Genomic DNA, 19,465 nt, shown 5'->3' on the forward strand with positions numbered 1-19,465 from the left:
ATTTTAGCTAAAAATTTTCAATTAACACAAAAACAATACAGGGTGTAAGTGCGCGCTGAAGCATACAAAAGCGTAACAACTCAGAACAGCAACGAAAAACAGCTTATAAGTGAATTGTGAACGCGAAAAGCATCAAATAAAACCAAATCAAAAATTCACAGAGAAATCATTTATAATAATAAAAATCAGCAGGCTGCGTTGCCTGTCAACGCGCCCACGTAAACAGTGCTTAACAACAACCCCAAAACCCGAGCAGCGGCTGGGGAGCGCCAGGTATTAAGGGATTATCCGCCAAACGTGTAATTCATACTTTAATGCAGTGAAAAGTTAAAAAAAAGAAAATACAATAAACACAACCACACGCCCCACAGTCAGCGTCGAAGTGTGCAAGAAAAGCGAGCGCGAACGGAAACTGGAGTTGTGAAAGTATCAATTTCAGACGCCTCTTTTTGAAAGCAACAAAAAGTCAATAAGTGTATACAAATATATTTGTGAAAATATTCGAAATTTATTTTGCATTCGCTGCGGCAACCATATCACTGCTTTTTCCCTCAGCTTCGTCACACAGTAACACCGTCATTCATTGGTTCGTCAAGTTGGATAATGAATGCGCAAAAAAGGTGAGTTCACAGTAAAGCTTCATGTTGTATTTTTTTTATTAATTTATTGATTTATAAGAAGGTATAAGATGAATTCTGAAACTAATTTTGCACAGTTTTTTAAGATTCCTTACCTGAAAATCTGATTTGGACCAAATTATGTGAGTTTTTTGCAATAAAAAAGTTGAGTAGGGTTTCCAAAATAGAAGCTTAGGTTTTTAGGTTAAGTTAAGATATCGATCTTAAGAGGAAACTCACATGGACAGCTTAGAACACCGGTCCGTTGTGGTACATAGAAAAATTTCTATATATACGCAGGAACATAAAGCACTTACAGATCTACTCAGTTCACAAATTTTGTTGAGACGCCTAATGTCAGTTTCGGGAATGTCCTCTGGTTAGCGGAAGGTAAGATTACTTACCAAGATAGAAACAGAATCAGCCTATATGCGTGTCACTTTGAGCTGCTAATATATTTTTGTACTCCCAAATCTCTGAAATTACACACAAAGAGCGAGGAATAAATCGATTGAGGTTAGAAATAGAGCTGCGCTGAAGAAACATTGGGTCTACGCGAGTGAGTCCTATAAAGAGTGTTTAGATACGTTTGTTTATCATGATTTTATCAATATTGATCCAAAAGAAGGCTAAACAACCTCAAAATATGACACTGTTGCCTCTTTTCAGAACAGTCTGCATCAAAGTATATCAAAAAAGCTTATCACAACACTATTCTTTGAAAGACTATAAAAAAGCAAAGCTTTAATGAAAAAATAAGATTCTGCATACATAAGTACATAACATTATCTGTGAACTGTCTCGAACTTCTTCTAAAAAGCAATTACAAGTTAATTATGAACCCTCCGCCTGACCAAACACAGCCTCTCTAAGGCCCTTAAGCAGAAACAAAGGCATAAGAAAACTCAACAAAGTACTAATTTCAACTACAAGACACAATCATTCATTCACTCATTCATTCATTCATTTGTTTTAATAATGGCCCTAAGTGTAGTACATAAGTACGTATGTACATATAAATATGTGTGTGTGCGTGTGTCTTTTATGCCAAAACAATGTGCGAACAGACCAAGCAAATGCAGAGCACAACAACTTTTATAGTTTGCAATTGCTTTGAGAAAATTGTGTGTTTGCTGAAGATTAACGGCACCACAAAAGCAACAACAATGCACGACAAGTCAGTACGAAAAGCCGAAGCCCACAAAAACACGCCAAAACAAATGACAATAACTACTTAAAAATCCATAAATCTTCAGCAAATTTATATGTACAAATATATAACAAATGTATATATAACAAATGTATATATATATATAAATACAAGTGTGTTTGTGTCAGTAATCCTTTTACGAAATCTATAGCAAATGAAACTAAAACTAAAATCCGCAAAACGCTATCATTTATCATTATTAACAATTTCGTCGGTTGTTGAGAGCATGAACTTGCGATTGTGTGTTACTAAATATTTCTCTGTATGTACATATGTACATATATATAAGATGCTATTATTTTACTTTTATTGCAACAAACTCGTAATCAAGTTTCAAATAAGTCTTAGGAAAGTATGTGCTCGTTAATATAAATCTGTCGTAAGCTGGCTGCTGGGAGGCTTAGGAATTTCGAAGATCTAAGAAAAGTGGTCAGAAATTTTCCAAACAAAACAAAGCTAAAGCAGATTTGGTAAAAGGATTAAGAAATTAATTTAAGTCGTTACATTTTTGCTATCTCGTGCTTGAATCAAAAAATAAACTTAGCAATTCTAAGCTTTTCATTAGGGACTCTTGTATCGATATTTTGAAATTATTGCTTTTGAGAATTTACATTTTTTTATTATATTGGTGAGTCAAATAATTTATTCATGTAGCTTTGCAATCCAACTCAGCCTTTATATTAAAAGCAGAATCACGCTTGCCAATAGGGGCTCCTCTGGACTGAGTAGGCAATTGAAAAGTAAATGAAATGCGTCCTCGACGAACAAAGACAAAACTCTACAAGTCCGTCATCATTCCTGTCCTGCTATATGTTACGGAGGCATGGATAACGACATTTTCTAGTGAGTCGGCCTTAAGATTGAGATCGAGAGAAATGTTTTGTTGAAAATTTACGGTTCTTTGCGCTTTGGTAATGGCGAGTACCGCAGTCGTTGGAACTATGAGCTGTACGAGATATACGGCGACATCGACATATTCCAGCGAATCAAGAGACAGCGACTGCGCTGGCTAGGTCATGTTGTCCGCATGGAAGAGAACACTTAAGCTTTAAAGGTTTCCGACCCAGTAAAGGGAGCAGACCACCAGTCTGTTGGAAAGATCCAGAGGAGAAAGACGTGGATGTACTTGGTATCTCGAATTGTTATTAACTCGGCTATAACCGCATAGGAAGAAGAACTATTTAATCTTTTTAAGTGCTTGTCATAGCGATAGAATTTAGAACAAGCTAAGATATTGTTCTCCGCATGCAAATTTTGAGGAATGTTAAGACCCAAACTAAAAGCTATTTTGTACCGAAGCTTTTAACTTCTTCTTATAATTTTTCTGTTAAAAGGGCCTAAGCGCGTCGTCTATCAATTCGAAATATAAATTAGACCAAATGTTTCCAGAAGTATATATATTCTTCAATCTCTCCTAGAACTTTTTGTTGCTTATTGCTAATCAAAGTTCTGTTAAGAAATGTAGAGTTAATATTTATTGTCAAAATCGAACTGTGCTCCCAAATAGTGTTTCTTCATGAACACGAAAATTGTATTCAGCGTCTATGTTGGTTCCAGCATAGGCGAATATGTCTATGACCTTGATTTTTTGTCCTCTGACATGGAATTAGAGCCTTTACGCCTCAATTTAGTGGAAGCTAAAGTTCATTTCTGCACTTAAATTCGTAACCAAGACACCTCAAATACCCCACAGACCTCCTAGCACGGCAGTCGTTAATGTTTTCTTCAGATCTGTTAAGTGGTATTATGAACACTTGTGAAACCGCCAAATGCTGTCTCAATCTTTTGCTACTTGTTCATAGACACCAACAGATAAACATAAGTGTTGAAAACCTCTACAAGTATGATCAACTTTACATAAGAAAAAAACTTTCGTCCAAGTTTTACTCGACCGAACTTATTTATACAATTGTTTTTACCACATTCTCTCTTTGCTGCAACGAATTGGGCGATTGTGGACTCACCATTTATTTATAAGTACGCAAAATTCCAACAACTTACATAAGTATGGCTATGCGTAAAGCACTAGATCCGCTTATTTTTAGAAATGCTTGCATAAAAACTCCACATACACACATACATTTGCGCATTTCAGTATGTAAAAAGTGTTTCTTGTTTGTTTTTTGGGACGTCACCTCCCCGCAAACGATTTTCACACCACATTTCGTCCGCTTTAAGTTTCCAAACGAAAGTTGGTTGGCTGTAGTTTTCAACAATTATGTCATTACCCTGTGGTTTCTAGCTTTGTTTTGGCTTTTCTCGAATATTTCGTAATTCGTTTTTCATAAACTTTTTCTCTGCACTCAATGTTGCATATACACACACATATGCACAAAGCGGTCAGTGGCGGCGAGTGGCCATAATTTTATGTGTTTTGCAATTGCTACAACTGTTGTTGCCTGAGATTGCAAATTTTTGTTGTTACGATATGAGATTTTCGTGCGAGTTTGAATGTAAATTTATGAAATTGAACTTTTATATTTTTGTTGCTGCAATTCGTTTGAGGTTGCTACACATTTTCTTCAAATTGCTTGCCGAAAACAAGAGCTAATTGGCCGACAGTGGTTGAGGCTGGCTAGAAACAATGTCAAATTGGTCATTATTAGTCAAAAGTTTTGATAAAAGGTTGAAAATATTTATATTTTGTGCAAAGAGTTCTTTTTGTGTAATAAAATATATTCAATATTAAATTCTCTACTTGAAGTTTGTTGAAAACGAGTTTGTGGATTTTGAAAATAGATTTACTTTAATAAAGGGACAAAAATTGCACTTCTAAATGAAGTGAAGCCGAAACGTTAGGTAATATTTTGACTGTGTTTTGGAGAGAAAAGGCGCTGTAATTCATAGGAAATTATTATATCATTTTATGCAAATAGTTTATAAATTTTCACTTGTTTACGGGATCAAGGTTTATATGCTACATATATATATACCTCGACTTCAATCTATGTTGGAAATGAGTTATCTATAGTTGAAGTTTAGCAATTCACTCTCATAAGCAGAAAGCTAACCAGTTTTCTACCAGCTTAGAATAAACGGGATAAGTATAGAGCATTATTTATCAAAATGACTAGAAAGAGGTTAAAAATCGACAAAAAAGGTCTTACTGTACCCATATCAATTTTTAAGCTTACTTAAGAAGTGATATCTTTTAAAATTATCTGTCAATTTTTAGAAAAATTACTTAATAGAAATATCAAATTTTTAAGATATTATACCAACGCTGATGGGAGTCAGATTTTATGGCCTGATAAATACATAAGTCATTAAATATTATCTATTTAGAATCATGACAGCTTCACTCATCGGTGCATAATCCCGAATTTTATATTTATTAATGTGATATGTCGACATTTTTCAGAGGAAATCGATTTTTTACAGCATAATGTGTATTTTTTAAATATTTTTCTTTAGAACAGAGTCGAATGGAGTCCTTGATCATGTAAATAAGGGTTCTCTTAGATAAATTTTACCATATCCTTTAATAGTGGGCGATCCCGGCAAGTAATTTTAAAATTCTGAACGCATTCACTGTACAAAAAGATGCTTGATGATTAAAACATTTTTTTAGCAAGTTCTTCTCATACGAAAACGAAAAGTATAATCCAACATCGCTTACGGCTCTTCTGGGCTCTTCTTCTTCTTTATTGGCGGAGACACCGCTTACGAGGTTAAAGCCGAGTCTATAACAGCACGCCAGAGCTCTTCAGTTTGACATAAATACTAGTAGTCAAAGTTTTATTCAACATTGTAGTTCTTAACGATTCTCTTAACAGATTTTAAGTATATTTATATAAGATAACTTAAGCACTCGGTGTTCAAAAGAACAAAGGATATTCAAATAAACTTAATGGTTGATCTTTATCAGTTCGCTATTCGTTATGTTTAGATCCTTCTCACTTGCTAAAAGTCAAATTTATTTATGTACACATGAAAGCAACTTAAAATTAAAGTTAAGAGTTGAAATCAGTAGCTTACATCACATACATGTTTGTTACCAGTACATCCTAAATATTACACGAAAGTTTTCTAACGACCCGACAGTTTTTGTTCTATATGTGGAAAAATAAGTTTTAAATCTCAGCGTCGCAATTTCACGTCGTTAATTGAACAGAGCTATTTAGACTGTTCGGATTTTCATGTTAGGAAACACTACAAATACTGGATTCCACATAAATGTTTTCTAGCGTTTTTGAAACTGCTTTAAAGTTGGACCAAGCAAGCAGCCAGACATATGCTATTTGCTATACCAATGATTTAGAGGGAACCAAAGGTTCATATATGTGATTGTTATTTTTATTTGACTCAAACAAAATGTATTGCTGCCAAGTACAAACACACTTTTTTTAAGATAAAAATTTTAGGTTGATAAAAACCTTTTGGGGTACCTCTTACTCTCTACAACTGCTTTCATACGTTTTGGCCTGGATTCAACCGATTACTTTGTGTGCCTAGCAGTAATTATATGCTATTCTGCCATCAAGGTCTTTTTCATGCGGCCTTTATTTGGAAACTCGTATTTTTGAATCTCTTGTTCGAAAGGTCTCAACATAGTGTCGAATTGCCTATGTCAGTTGGCTGAGCTAGAGATATCTGAAACAGAAATCCCCCAAACTCAACGAGACAAATATTAAAGATATGTAGGCTCAAATATAAGACAATTGATAAAGGTTAAAGGCTTTGAAGAAAAACTGATGATATGGAAAAGTCGTCTAGAAATGTTTTGTGACTGTTTCCCAATAGATTTTTGGAAATCATAATCGAAAATTACAAAGACATACAAGATGAACATACATATAATGTCACATGAAGTTTTGGTGTGAAAAATGGCCTTAAAAATGCAAATGCTGCACTCTCATCAGGTTTTCTTTCATGCAAATGTCGATACTGTGAGTGACGAATATGGCGAGAGGTTTCATCAGAACATTTCCTCCTTAATGGAGAAGCGCTATCAAGTGAAATAAAGCGCAGTAATGCTAGCATACTATTTTTGGATACTTAAAAATATTCATGAAAATCATAAGTATTATTACCATATTAGATAGATAGAAAATAATTGAGGTTTTGAGCTGCGACCTATGGTCTACTGTGCCCTCTCTTTTACATCACAAACATGAATGTATTTTTCTATTCCAAAACAAATGTTTGCAAATAAACCATTTTTTTATTTTAAATTTTTAAAAATATAATCTGAGTAGATCATAAATCAGTTTTTACCAGATTCATCTGAAGCAACAACTGATTTGAACAAGCAATGTTGTGTACGAATATACTTATTTCTTATAAATATGTTTCCCTTTTTCACAAAAACATTTTCTTGACATAAGCCAAGTCTTTAATGAGCTTGTTAAATACATATGTACATATATATATGTTTAAATTAATTATATGTACATACATACCTACATATTTAGTTGTGTAGCAATGCAAGGTCAAGTGGCATTTGAAAAATAACTTTTTTTGTAAGCTGTAAACCTGCTAAGGTTGACAAGACACCACTAAAGTCATTTGCGTATTACAACGCAGGCTCAAACACATACACAGCCACATATGCATACATACAGCCAAATGTAAATTTGTAAATACTTTGGAAATCCATATTTATGTATCAAGTTTCGACTTTATTGAATGTCAATTTGACATCCGTTCAATTTTTGTTGCGCAGCTCGCACATATGTACTTATTCTGCATGTATTTATTAAGCAACGCTTGTGTGTGTGCGTCGGTGAGGAAACACTCGCGCGAGGAGAGTTGTGCAACGCAGTTATCTGCTGACAGGCGGCTGTCAGTTTAAAGTCAATTCAATGTGAATCGATTCACATGCGTTTGTTTACATATTTTGGAAAAATAACAACAACAACAACAAACGCGCATAAACCAAAGTGGGCACTTCCACAAACACAAACACCCGTACAACGTCCGAGATAAGCAAAACAAAGCCAAACAACAACAAACGGCATGGGATCAGTAAGAAATCAAAATATCAGCAAGCGGCGAGCGTGTGTGCGTTTGTGTGGCGGGCAGTGCCCACTTAATGCTATATTGTGTTTTCTTCTGACTTTGCTGTTTACAAAGACAATAGCCACTTCGGCGGCAGCGACGGCGCGGCGCGTTGAGCTGAGCGGAGGCAGGTAACGAGCTCAAATCTCGATTGCCGTGCAGCTGCAGCGGGTGCGTGAACGCGCAAATATTTATGTTGATAGCTGCTTTGTTTTTGTTTCTTTTATTATTTTTTTTTTTTTTGTTGCTGTAGACATTTGAAAGACGCTGGCAGCGTGGCGCATTGGCTGCGCTCGCTTATTTATTTATTTTATTTCACTTTTTTGTTTTTATTTTTTTCATTTTTGTTTTTGTTGTGCGTCGCTTGTGTTCTTTGCGTGTTTGTTGTTGTTGGCCGCGTCTGATCTCGTTTGCGCTGGAAATGCGTAGTGCCAACGCACACGGAGTGGAGGTCAGTCGGATAGCGGCTCGTTTGTATGTTTAAGCTGGCTTTCATATACATATGTACATACTTGAATACATACCTCTACATATACATATGTACATATATGCTAACATTCTTACAGACATACATATGTACGCACTTATTTAAGTGCGTGCTATTTGTGGATGAGACGCGCTTATGGTGTAATGACACTGAGATTTGTTGGCGAGCTGCGTGTGAGAGAATGCCTCTACTGTCTTTCGAATATTAGTAAATTGACATTGTATGTATGTATGTATACGATTTTGTGTGAAGGCAACAATTTGCAAAAATATAGTTTTTCAGCTGCAAAAAGTGTAATGACAGACATACATATGTACATATGTTTCTACGTATATATTATTATAAAATTTGAAAAAAATTAGTAAAATTTAATTAGCAATGCGAAAAGACTTTTTAGACTACCTAAAATACATATGTATGTATATCTGAGAGTTTATCTCATGCTAAAAATTTGTGTGTTATTGTCTAACTACGATGTCTCAAGAGCGATTGTACGCAATTTTAACAACTACAAATCTCTTATGCAATATAACAATTATTTACAAAAAAAAGACACACAAAAATTTTATAAAATATTGGGTAGTCAAAAAAGTCTTTTCGTATTTCTAATCAAATTTTAATTAATTTTTTATATTTATAATAATAAATAAATAAACAAATACATATGTATCATTTTGGTCTACCACTTTTTGAAAAATACGAAAATATTTTTTCGACCAGCCAATATTACTCTCATAAGCATATTCTAGTTATGGATTATGGTCAGTACGTGGGCTGAATCAAGTAGAATACCACTAATCTGCCTTTACTGTTGCTATTTTCTTAATTTTTCTCTGAAAAAACATTAAATTATATATTTTTTATTTTTTGTTTTATTTTTATTGAATAAAATTATGTTTGTAACAACGCTGAGCGCTGGCCAAGTACTGGAATTTTGCTAACAGAGAGCATAAAACGCGTTTGTGTGCGTTTGAGTGGCACAAGAGCGCGCCGTGGTGAATTCTACTTCAAGTAGCATACAAATCGTGGTGAATATGTTGACGCGCCAAGATTGCGCTCAGCTTCCAGCGCGATCGCAAGCGGCGATTTGGCAGCAGCCAACTAACGCTGATTAGACTGCCTTAAACGCACAACAACATGCATTTTATACCAACAAAGTTCATAACTGCTTTAGTAGCATGCATTTCACCTGCACGCTTTTTGTTTTCTAGCTCAAAAAAGCAACAACAGCAACAATTTCCAAACGCTTCATTGTGATGCTGTGTACTAAAAACCTGATTTGAGCAGTGAACGTGATTTGTTGTACGTTTTCGGTTTGATTAGCACTTTCCAGCGGTTATAAGAGTGGCAAGAGGTGAGTGAGGCAACTAGGCAAAATACTCAAAGCATTACAAAAACAAAAATAAACAGCAACAACAACATTAAAAACAAGTAATAGCAAAATCAGTATAAATTCCTGTTGATTAGAGCTGCAGTATTTTGGTTGCAACTGGTTTGGGTTTCGCGTTTTGTTTTGTTGTTGAACAACAACTTGTTGTGACGTCAGCAGAAATGCAACACGATCGATAGTAAAACTAAGAAAATTCAATTAAATTGAAAGCTAGGCGCTGCAATTTGCATCAAAAAGCTAACGTTGGTGGTGTGACGATGAAGTGTAGCTTCAAAACATGAGAAAAACAACAACAAAGTATAAATATTGGCATGCCATCAAGTAAGTAGAAATTTTCGCTCCTTTATGCGTCCTTAGAATACTTCCACTAGCAGGTGTACACACACACTCATAAAAATTTATATAAGTAAATGTATGTGTATCACAGGTTTGCTGGGTTATGTAAAAAAATCTAACAGCTGCTCACATGCGATTAAATTCACACACACATCGTTGCACTTTCATACACAGCGCACACAAACACACTCAAAAACATTGGTGCATCGGTGCATATTGCTCATTGGCTTGTGTGTGTGTAGTGGTGTGGATTTTATGTTCTGGCGCTGCAGTTGCGGCACCCGAATTGACCTAGAAACGTGATTTATTTTATTTTTACCTGCCCATTAATGCTGCTCTGCTCATTTATTACTCTGCCCTCGTGTATGTGTGTGCGTATCTGTGTCACTTGCAGTATCGCGCGCTCCACATCTCACACTCTCGTGTGTGTGTTTTCTAAGTATTTTCCATTTTCATTGCTTTTATTGTGGCAATAAATTTGATCCCTTCGCAATCGATATGCGCTACCGTGTTTTATACCATATATAGAGGTATGTGTGTGTGCGTACGTGTGCGCCGCTGCAAACTGCAATCGCAAGCACCTACTTATTTTTCATTCGCTAAAGTATCATAAAAGTAATTTTTATTATTGCTGCGTTGCATTTATTGCTTTCCTTGCTTATGCTATTCACTTCCCACTTTTTTTCTGCGCTTTATTATCCTTGTAACAGTTGAAAGTGGCGCCATATTCTGCGCTTATGTACTTTTTATTATGGGTCATTTAATTGAAAAAGTATATACATATATATATTGAAATAAAGTATAGGAAATGCAGGCCCTTAACAATACTATGTTGCTTCTAAGTACTCTAGTTAACACAATCGACAGTCAAATCAACCACAGTATTAGAAAAGCACAAATCGGGAGACCTTGAGCACCTGTTTCAGTGGAGATTACAATCTACTTAGCAAGGACACACACCAATTTTGATTTTATGAACAGATCACTACAACTGGCTTAATGAAAACTATTAGCGTTTTATAAACCATCTGTAGGTGGTTTCGGGATTAGAAAGCAAAATATATATTTCCCATTAAGATACTCTTTTGACTACGTTTGAACCAATCCTTGTTGAACTTTTGCCACTCTGGTTGAGCTATCTCCAAAACATGCATTCTGAAGGAAACACCCGCCTCTTCAGGTGCCCAAAAACGTTGAATTTTTGGTTTATTTTTTCCATAGGGAAACAAGTGGAGTCATTCAATGCCAAGTCAGTACTTTAGGGTATATTACTCAAGAATTTGGGTGCTCAAAAATGCAGTTGCTTTCTGTCGATGTGTGTTCATATTTGAGCTAGCATTGTTGTGGTGAAGAGTGATTCGTCTTTGGCGGTTCGTTTTTCTGATTTCTTGAAAGACAATTGGCAAACAATTGTTTGTGTACCACTCTGAATATACTGTGTTATGTTCTCCTGTTGGTATGGTTGTTCAATGCTGGTCCCAATAATGTCTACAGTTGTCTCAATTTCACAGTAGGTCACATGACGATTCGGCGGCTTCATCTTGCGCAAGCATCAATGGTTTACGAAACAACAAAGGATTTTGGACGAACTTCACGAGATTCGTTTTGTAGCGACCTACGACTTCGGATTGTGGCATTGAGCATTTATGTACTACATATAAACGGTCTCTGGAGTATCTTTCTGAATGCTACAACCTTCGTGGCAAAGTTATTGTACACTGAGTTATACTATCAAGGCATAAAAATCGAGAAAGGTAATGAAAGCTTCGAGTATTGCAGAAGGTTTTTATTCATTACGACTGATCCAGATTTGGTAAAATTTTTTATTAATATTATTAATTTTTGAAATTACAACTAAGTTGAAATTGTTAAGTTAACCAAGCAGTAGCTCAATATCGTCCAAACTTTATAGTTTTTAATAATTTTCAACCAAAAGCTGTCGTGACTTTCATTGAAGAAAAAAGCTTGCAAAAAGTTACTGATACATGACTCACATGAAGAATGCTATAGATTATAGTCACCTACCATAAAACATGTTGTGATTCTTACTTTTCGTTGACAAAAATTCTATATAATGGAAAAGTTTAAGCTTTCACTCAGATAAAAGAAAAAGTTTAATGAATGTTTTTCTTGATTTCAAAAATAATTTTCTGTAAACAAGAAGAAAAGGAAATTGTTCTATAAACACATAAATTCCAAGAAAGCGCAACACATACACATAGGCACACAAACAATTCAATTCAGGACGATTTTCCGACAGCAGCGCCGAGCGCCGTCTGAGGCTAATTAAATTTGCGCCATGAGAACTAATGCAGAGAAACTTTAAAGTTGTGCCGCCAACAGTTATTTGCATTTCAGCAAAGCGGGGTTGAACAGTAAACAAAATGGACATGTTACGAGGACTGTGGCAGGCGCGGGGGTGCTGAGAATGAAAAACGCACACACACAGGCGTTTGACTGCAATGGCGTTGCAAATTGGCGGCGCTGCCACACCCACTACTTTACCTAGATTTTTCATGCACTTATGCGTGCATTCGCCTTTATAGTTGGTAGTTTTGTGTTGTTGTTGTTTTACTACGGCAGTGTAGTTGGAAATATATATAGACATATTGAAGCAGTGCAAGCGTTGCAGCGAACTGTTGCAAATTGCAGCTGTTTATAACGCACCAATACACTCATATACATACATATACTATATATATACATTATGACAAGGCTTTAAAAATGTTTGCACGCAAAGTTTTCGCGAGAATTCAGTTGGCGAATTGCAGCGGCGCATTTCCAGCACTTTTACATACTTTCATTATCTTTGCCTATTAACTTTTGCCAGTCATGCGTGCGTGTGTGTGTGTGTGTGTGTAGTATTTATTTCATTTAATATTTTTTGCTGCCCCGTGCCTTGACATGCCAGCAGCCAGCAGCCACGGCGTCGACGACTATTTCCACCGCTGGCCGCTGTCTTCCAGCAACAACACGAACTTTTCATTAAAAATTTTCATTTAATTTTTTCGCTGCGCGTTTACTTTTTACTTTTGCGCGGCTCCTTAGTTTTAACTACTTTTCATATCGCGTTTTACGACAACGTCGATGTGGTGCGAGCACAACAACAACAGCGCGCAACTGCAGCAAAGTGCAGGAAGACAGCAAGCGAAGAGTGCAACAAATAGAAGCCTAGGCAAAGGGGCAAGTTGAAAGCAGTGTTGCGCGTTGGGTTGCAAGTGTAGATGCCAAGTGACTGCGGGTGCAGGGGGGCGCCCACAACTAAATGCAAATACGTTAAATTAAAATGTAACAAAAGTTGCAGCACTCGGCAAAGTTAAGGTTGCAAAATGCCTAAACTTTTTGCTGCGAAAGGAAAAGTGGCAAGTGCGGCAGCAGCGGCAGTTGCAAAGTGTACAGTAGCCGGCGGCAGGCTTATCAGCCCGTATATAGCGGAGAACTGCGTTGGAAAAGGCACAAATTGTAATAGCTTTGCTGAGTTCTCTGCATTATGCGCCCTGCAGTAGGCTACAAAAACTGAAGCATAAACTTTAATATTAAAACAAACACTCATACACACTTGCAACAAGAACTGCATATATGTATGCTTTGCGTACGCAGACACTGCCACTGGTAGGAAATATGCTGGTTCTAGTTGAGCTCAACCCACATAAGCGCCGACAAAAGATACACAAGCAGCGGACAATTGCAGCTGCCAAGCGCAGAGTTGGAAATTGCAGCAAAGCGAGTGCAGCAATGTGTTAAGCGCCAGTAAAGCACAGCGCAGAGTTCAAAATATATGACTTGTCAGTTGAAAGAGACTAAGCTGAGTTGCTTGCATGCATTTGCGCACAAAGGAACACAAGTGCATTACCGTTACTTGGACAGTAACTGTTTCAACATGATGTTTGCTGAGGCGTAAGCATGTAATTATAATTTTTAAAGCTGAAAATTGAGGAAAAATAGTAAAAGTTTTAACATCAATGAAGGGTGCTGTACAAACTGTCCAAGCTCGAATAAAAAAAGTGCCTGTAATGTTTTAGAAAAATATTTTAAACCAAAATTTCATTTAATGTTTTAGTTGAGCTTCAAATGAGACAAACTATACCAATTATTGGTAGAAAAAAGATAAGAGTATAAAAATTCAGGATAGATTTTAAAAATTGTTGCCTACAAATAGGCGCAATGTTAGAAAAACGTGATGCAGAGCAAATAAACGAGCCCAATAAAGTAGTCGCTAATACAATAAGCCTTTAAAATCAAGTTTTGCATATACTTTCATAAAAATGAAGTTCACAGTTGCCAACATTTCACTAGATAAATGTCGGCAAATTTAATTCTTACGTTAATTTGGGACACCCTGTCTGGGAATTTAATCTTGCTTTATTTTTGGAACACTTTTACACAAAAATTTGTAGAAAAAAGGTAAGAGTATGACAACTTAGGAAAATTATCAAAAATTGTTGCCTACAATTAGGCGCAATGATGGAATAAAGTGTTGTAGAGTAAAAAACGACCAAAATGAAGTAGTTCACATATTAGACCATTTAAAATCAAGTTTCGCATATATTGGCATAAATATATGCAGAAAAATATATTTTACTAAATATTCTGTACCCTCAGAAATTATGAAACACATTTGGGAGAAAAAAACACCGGATTTGATGCCTACAATCTATTTTTAAAGCAATCACAAACGCATGAGCATTTCAATAATCGCTGCAGACAAATTATCAAATTTGAACCCGAAAATTGCTGGCAAAAACCCAAGCATTTAGCGAACGGTAAACTTTTAAATGTACCCTTCAACAGTTACCCGAGCTGTCAGCTGCATGAAAATAGTTTGTGAAATAACAACAACAATTAGAAAGGGTGCAGAAACTGAAATATTTTGTTGAAATAGACAAACCAGGGTAAAAATATATATACAAATACATGTGTGTAAGTAAGAGAGTATGCATGTATGTGTACATAAGCAAGAATATTGGGTGAGCGCAAGAAAAATCAATAATTTATAGGCCAACAAGAAGTTGCTTTCGTGTCGTCTAACAAATAACAAGCAGCATGTCATTCTTCATGTATTTGCCACAAAAAAATGTATGTATGTGTGTGTTGTTTTAATGAAATTGTATGTGTGTTGTTTTAATAAAACTGTATGTGTGTTGGTAAGTGCTTTATTGTGGCAACTGCCACGGCCAGGCGCCTTGTGCTACTAAAGCCACAAATAGCTCAACAGTCCTCCGCAGCACTAACACACCCTCAGCACCACTCACATGTACATACACCAACGCATACACACACATTAAAGCAAAACAAATAGAAGTACACTCGCTGGGATATTGTAATCTATTTACGTGCGCTGCTTTCTTTGTGAACTCCACGCGCTACTCCCACGCTCCACACGCCACACGCCACACTCCAAGCTCGGTGTTCGGTCTTCGGTTACATGCTGGCCTTGTGGCATGTGGCATGCAAACAAGGTTGCCATGACAAACGGCCCTGGTGTAGCCGCACAAACACACACACACAATACACACGTAGCCTAGCGGCGGTAGGCTCAGCGCGCCGCAGCGTGTTTGGTTTACTTAGTTTGGTCTTCTTGCCTGTATAGGTTTCTTGCCACCATTATAAGTGTATATGTGTGTTTGGTACAACTTGCTTCAATGGCCAATATTTCTCACTCCAAGCCAGCAGCACCGCGTTCGCTTTTGATTTTCAGACAATAAATAGAAATACTAAACTGCTCAAAAATGTCTTGGGTTATTTTTATAATACTATATCATAGCAGGCTTTTAGGCGTAGATGCCATGCTTACTGCTTCGCCATTTCGGCACACTTTATCGTGTTAGACAAAATGTATGTACATTTTTCCGCTCTTGGCTAAATGCCAGCGGATGTATGTTAGTTTGTCCCAAAAGATATTTTGTCGGCTTAGTTTTGCGGTCACAAGTTTCTTTTTGAATGCGGGCCTAAAAGTATACTTTGTGATTTGCGAGGGCGAAAAAAATGTGAAGAATTGAATTATACTGTTAGCTAATTTTACTTAATTTCTGCGAAAGTAGAGGAATTTAAAAGGATATTTAAAAGAAAAACAGGCAAACTGGAAACTGAGACTCAAAATATTTATTTTTAACTCGAAAGCAGCAAAAATAGCATGAAAAATAAATTTTGTTAAAATTCATAAGTTAATCAAGGCAAGTTAAAGTGTATTTTAATAAAAGCTAAGATTTTCAAAAAATAAATAAATGTGACTACCAAGCTTCTTTGATATGAAATCATCGTTCCCCAAACTGTTATCACTCTTTAATGCGTCTTTAAACAATAAAAAACACGTAAACAACTTTAAATGGCAAAAATATACAAATGAAGAAAACAAACTTAAAGAAAAAAAACAACAGCTCTACATTAATGAGCGTTGGCAATTGGATAGCTCTTGAAACTTTCCGGTCCACTTCGCAGTGTTCTTTTCAAGCCTACAACACTTAGCCAGTATCCCACTCTCCGCTCTGAACCTGAAAGCGGGTCAGCCAAGGGCTTCAATCTTATAAGAAAATTAAGAAAAAATGGCGAAAAAGTGGAAAACCAAAGGCGCATAATAAAGCAGCGCCTAGGCAGCGCGACCGACAAATGACAAATCCTCTTCAAGTAAGCAAAACTTTTCTCATTAAAAGAAAATCAAACGGAAGTAACTGCGAAGGCAGAAAAAAGCGAACTAAAAGTGAAAACGTAAAATCGAAAAAGTGCCAGCAACTTGTATTTGCTTAAATGCGCCTCATTTACAAAAACGGATGTCAGTTAGCATTAGCTATTGATGGCAGAAAATTACGCTAAAGCATGTTAGCGCTAGCTGAAAGAAAAAGGAAAAAAAAAAACAAAAAAAGTATAGCTGAAAACAGTCTAAAAAATCGAAGAAAGCATGCCATAAGTGGGAGCACAGGTTGCAGTGGAAAATTATTTAAAAAAATAAAATTTGAAAAAATATAAAAAAAATTTCAAATTTTAAAGAAAAGTTGAAAAATATTTCAAAAAAACATCAAAAATTTCAAAATTTAATAAAAAAAAATTAAAAAATTTAAATTAATTTTTTTTTTAATATTTTTCAAAAGCTCTAGTTAAAAAAAAATTAAAAAAAAAATCAAAATTTTCAAAATTTTGAAAAATATTAAAAAAAAATTTTGAAAAATTTGTTTTGTTTTCAAATTTTGAAAAATATTTAAAAAAGTTCTGAAATTTTTGATTTTTTTTAAATTTTTTTTTTTTTAATTATAGCTTTATAACAATTCATTTGTGTTAAGGTAGGTGGGATGAGTTGTGGTTATCCACTTGCAGTCCTTGCTTTGCACTCAAAATGGTTAGAGTTTCTCAATAGTCCACCAATGAGTGACAGTCTATCCATCAAGAAACAAAATGCTGGAATAATTTGTCTCGAAATCGTACTTAATTCAAAGTTAATTAATTGATTATAAATGTGAGAGGACACAAAAAATTTTATAAAAATATTTTTTTTTACATTTTTGTCATATTTCTCATACTTTCATACAATCCAGCATACTCCTCTCCTACTACTCGTTTTAGTAACAAGCCAAGTGCGCTCAAAACTTAATAAAAAAGTGCACAAGCATGCGTCCTTGAGCTGTCTAGGCAAACGTTTTGCCATTTTTTATGTTTTCGATTTTTTATAAGCTCATTTCGCAACTTCAAATTTTCGGCAGTCAAAGTAAGTGTGTGCGTGTGTGGTGCGCCATTCGCGTTTATATCCTTTTTTGAGTGCTCTTTATGGCTATTGTTTGGCAAATTACAATTTATGACTTTATATCAGCAGCCTTCAATTTCCACTTTTATGATTATTTATGCCCTTTTTCTGGCTTTTGATAGTCGCTATCCATTATTTTGTTTGCTGAAGTGGTGATGTCTGCCACTTTTGTCTGCCTTGCCGTGCCATTTATGTGATGCAGCATTTATTCAGCAGCATTTATTCCTATTAATTCATTATTTATGTTTTGCGATTACATTTTTGATAACTTTATTTATGTTGCCAAAAGTGAATGCTTTTTTAAGGTTATGTGTAACTCAGCAAAATATTTTGAGGCAACTTTTGTGGCTTTGAAATTTGAGTGTGTGCAAAAATGGTTTTTCATAACATACATAATATAGATAATATATATACAAAATAATTTATAAAAGGTGCAATTTAAGAGCAGAAGCAAAAAATTGGAAAAGCCCTTGAGTTTTGCTTAAAAAACGGCAAAAAAGCATTTTTGAATTATTTTTTCTACATATTTCATAAAATATGAAAAAAGCCAAAGCACATAGAAAACAGTGCTTCCACTTATTCTTTAATTTGAACACATATCCATTTAAGACCATCTTCAGTATTCATAGGCATCTTTTCTTTCGATTTGTGGCATGGTTAAGGAGCGCTATTTGTAGTTGAATTCAGTCCTTTGTTGATAATCACACTTTAGCCTGTTCTTTGAGACAAATACCTGCTAATGGCAAAATATAAAAACATCTTGGACATTTACATTTGAATTAAAATTTTGAAAACACTCGACTTTCTTCTCCTTATACCTCAAAATTCTAGTACCTTCCCCACAACTTCAACACATAATCTTCATTCGAGTACCAGAGACCACACTTTGAGGTGAACGCCACCAATTTCTTGCATCTAACTTTCAATTTTGAAATGTCTCAAAGCGTCTTTAAATTTTCCAAGTTTACTTCTTAAAGCATTTACCCACTGCTGGCGATACTATATGCAGCTTAGTCCAGTTGCCCCACCGCAAGTCAACCTTTTTGCCAAAGCATACATGTGGGCGCTCTCACGCAACTCCTCTGAGCTACAGTCGGATGTTGGAATGTCATTAATTATATGACTTAAACCCGGCATCAACCGCAACCGCAGACGAAGACGCAAAGGTCTCGCAATACAGGTCGCACGAATACAAACGAAGCTGCTTAGCCGCCAGCATCCAGCACAATGCGGTTGCACCAGCAAACAAAGTGAGGGCCGATTGAATAAATTGGAAGGCTGTGTTTCAACTTACTTAGGTGAATGTATTGTATGCTTTGTTGCTGTGACGTTTGAGGATTTTCTAGTCTTGATTGTCGGTGTTCTGTGTTTGGTCGGGTATGTACTTGCGCTTTTCTAAGCTTGTGGTTCATTTTAGTGGGTGACCTCGTTTGGATCTCATTTTTTGGATATACGAATACACGAAATCCATCCAGTTTTATGCAAAAAACCGACTGATTTGGAAAAATTTTCATCAATTTCCTACTCTTTTGTATAATTTGCGTCTTAATCTACTATAGCACACTTTCCAAAGTACTCATTTATAGGCGCATACAGTTATATGAATTCACTTTAATGCAATAATGTGCGCCTACCATTATTTAATGTGTTGCTCATTACGTAATATATGTGCATGAATATCAGACGATGCTTG

The 19,465-nt window shown here is 35.6% G+C and overlaps 1 protein-coding gene across 5 annotated transcripts in view; it reads left to right on the top strand.

The window, feature by feature from the left end:
• The window catches only part of LOC105230762 (protein turtle), a 130,974-nt gene that overhangs the window by 5,683 nt on the left and 105,826 nt on the right, over positions 1-19,465 (top strand). For all 5 annotated transcript variants that reach the window (XM_029552251.2, XM_029552249.2, XM_049446697.1 and 2 more), the window contains exon 2: positions 8-620. The gene's annotated coding sequence lies outside the window, so the exon portion shown is untranslated. The remainder of the gene's footprint in view (positions 1-7; positions 621-19,465) is intronic.

The sequence above is a fragment of the Bactrocera dorsalis genome, chromosome 1, assembly GCF_023373825.1.
Source record: "Bactrocera dorsalis isolate Fly_Bdor chromosome 1, ASM2337382v1, whole genome shotgun sequence".
NCBI classification, from domain to species: Eukaryota; Metazoa; Arthropoda; class Insecta; order Diptera; family Tephritidae; genus Bactrocera; species Bactrocera dorsalis.